The following is a 3,400-nucleotide window of genomic DNA, read 5'->3' on the forward strand; positions in this document are numbered from 1 at the left end:
TGGAGGCAGTAAATGCTTCTGAACAGCAGTTGCTGGAAACCATATGGGGAAGAGTGCTGTTGTGCTCAGGTCCTGCTTGCAGATTTCCCACAGGCATTTGCCTGGCCACTGTGAGAACATGATGCTGGACTAGATGGATCATTGGCCTGTTCCAGTAGGCTCTTGTGTAAGAACACAAGAATAAAACAGTAGCTTTATCAACCTGCCTAAGAGTGACTTCAAAACTTTCCCTATCCCCTTCCCTCAGTGTACAGCAGACATGGGGAAGCCATGGTTCTCCAGATCATGCCAAGCTACAACTTTCATCATCCCTTAGCACTAGCCGTGATTGCTGGGGCTGATGGGAGCTGGAGTCCAGCAACACCTGGGGGATACCTGCTCTGAAGGTATCTTGGCCACCACTTTCCTTCTCTCACACACATGCCCCTAATCCAGAGGAGGTTAATTTTCCACCTAAATTTCTCTTCCATGGAATCTGAGTCTGAAACCCAAGTTAGAGAATTACTGCTGTTGTTACTAGAATATCTGAAAGCCCCTGAATAGTTATGTGATGCTGTGTTGTGAATCAGAGGTCAAGATAGCCAGCAACTGAACACCAATTGACTGAAGAAAATCAAGAATTTGTACAGGATGGGAGATTTGGTGTTGACCTGGCATTGATCTTTGCAAACTAAAAAGACTGCGACCAGCCAGTTTTGTAGAGTATCATTTCCTGTGCTTCAGAACACTTCAGTTGTTGAAGCTTCTTCTGTGAAAGATGACAGTTCACAGATTCTGCCCTGCTGATGAACATTCTCTGCACAAAGGTTCCCAGGTCTATTCTTCCCATTTTAAAAACAACAACAACAGAGGTTCTCATGCCATTAGTGAACACACGTGGATTCTAATGGATCAGCCTGAAATGGTGACAGTCCCTCCCATCCTTGTTTCCATGGATCAAGCGCTCAGCCAATCTGCACCAAAGTGTAGCTTGAAATCTGGTGGAATAAACTCACCTACTGTTTCTGCTTCATTTAACTCAAGAGTTTCCCATTGACAGAATTCAGAGTTACGGGTACGCAGGTAGTTAGCTGCCCGGCATGAGGCGTGCCAGGTTCCCTGTAGCGATGTAGCAGCAAAGTCAATGGCAGGCAGAGGAGCCACTGATGTCACAGAGGCTGTGAAAGCCTGTTTACCCGCTCTTTGCTCCCTTGCAAGAGTAGCACAGTGTCACTGTGACATCAGAGCATGTCAGCCAATGACTGCAAAGGGTTTATTAGTGGGTAGGTTTGGCAACCCATCAGACTGATAAATGAGTCAGGTGGGTGGGGTATAATAATAATAATAATAATAATAATAATAATAATAATAATAATAATTTCCTTGGAACTATGGTAATGCCTCTTCCTTTGTTGGGATGGAGGATAAAGAGGAGAGTGAGTGTGTGTGTAGAAACTAGTCTGCTGGTACAAAAGTAAGATTTTCATTGGTTGCTCCACCCACTATTGCCTCTGGCTCCACCCACCACTGGCATGTGACCCACAGAAGATTGCCCAGATGGGAAAGTGGCCCTTGGGTTGAAAAAGTTCCCCCACTTCTAGTCTATGTCTTGGAGCAAGTAAAGGAATGAAGCCAGACACATACCACCAAACAAAATGCCCAGAACAACTTAATTCAGCTGGGATTTAATTTTGGGCCACATATTTAAAGTGCTAACATATTTTCATTACCCCCCCCCCCAAAAAAGGAACATTCCACGCCATGGCCAACATAGGCCTTACTAACAACAATAAATATCACCACCAACTTTGGGTGAGGAAGCGCATGACTCCCTTTTCTTTGCTCTGCAGAGGGTCTTGAGGGGGGAGGAGGAAGCCAACAGCACCATTAGTCCTGATATTCACATTTCCTCAGATGGCTCGCCCGCCTCTTGCCTTAGGCAGGAAATGACATCACAGCTCCGGGCAATGGCTCCCAAGTGGAAATAGGTGGTGTCAAGAGGAGTCAAGAGGAGGTGCCGCCATCTTGCTTTTGGTCTCATCACCATTGGCTTCTCATTGTTTTGTTTTTAAGCTTGCAGGAAATGGCTGAGGTAGTGTGAACACAGTTTAGCTTGTGTGTCAAATGAAGGGGGTGGTAAAGCTAAACATCAGGATGGGGGGAGGGGCACAGGGGAGAAGTGAAATCCTAAAGTGCATGGAAAACAACACGGGGGGTCCAAAGTGCATCCAGCAATGTTAGCCTTCTTCAACCAAAGGTACAAAAATAAATGTTGGCTCAGCTAGGTTGTGACAGCCTCCATTGCACTGTTTCCCCTGGCAGATCTCCTCTAAGTAGTGAGACACTTAATACCATAAGGGCAGAAATATGGCTCATAAGAGCAAATGATCACTTAGGGGTGGGTGTGCCTTTGCCCTGGTGTCCTTGTGGGTCATTGGCAGAAGGGCACACATAGCTCACCCCATAAGTAGGACGAGAAGATAATCCCAACCATTGACACATCTGTTTTCATAAATGCATCAATTTCTATTTTCTTCAGCACTATCCCAGGTGCTTCATGGTTTTTCTTCATCCTCGTGACCTACTCTTCTCCAACACTTTGTTTCCTCCATCGTCCTTTCTTCAGCACCCCCCTGTCACAGGACTTCGTACAATCCTATTGCATGTGAGCAAAGAGGTGAGGTGGAGATGAATGTCCTTATCTATAACACTTGGAGGATGCAGGAAAATACACATGTGGTTTCACGCCCACCCACACTTCGAATATAACTATGCATATCTATATATCTGAGAGAGATAAAAATGTACAGTCCCAAACTTGGGTTGTTGCTGTTTACAAAACCGAGACAGAGAGGAGGAAAAAAGGAAAGGAAATGGGAAAAAAGTCAAAGGTCTGATCCTGCATTGGCTTTCATCCTTTGTTAAAAGCAAGGAGGTTACCTGAAAATCATTCATCTCCACCTGCCTGAGTTGATTTGAGAATTCCAATCAAATTTGTGCATAGCAAAACTGGGAAGCTGTTGATTCCTGAACTAAACTTAAAAGTTATAGATGCATTTCCCCCCTTCCTAATTCAAGGCTTTTCCTTTTGGTCTCAGGTTAAAGGAGCATGTTTCTTTAAATCCACTTCGCAAAAGCAACCAGCATTTTCCTTCTGAAACCTCTGAATTGACTGCCCCCCTGGGTTAAAAGGAAATAAACAGGTCACAGGAGGGCTAAGGGACGGGGACCATTTCTTTCACATGGATATTCACTGGAGTTTTCTTTGCAATGACCTTTGCCTCAAGCTTTCATGTCATGCTTTGTTACATTTCTGGAAACAAGACCCATGAATGAATGGGAAGGATGCAGACAGGGCTCTTAAAGTTGGAAGGTTCTTCGAGGAGTGCAACATGTTGCATTTGGAAGGAAGACAACAAGA

This window comes from Lacerta agilis, chromosome 15 (genome assembly GCF_009819535.1).
Source record: "Lacerta agilis isolate rLacAgi1 chromosome 15, rLacAgi1.pri, whole genome shotgun sequence".
NCBI classification, from domain to species: Eukaryota; Metazoa; Chordata; class Lepidosauria; order Squamata; family Lacertidae; genus Lacerta; species Lacerta agilis.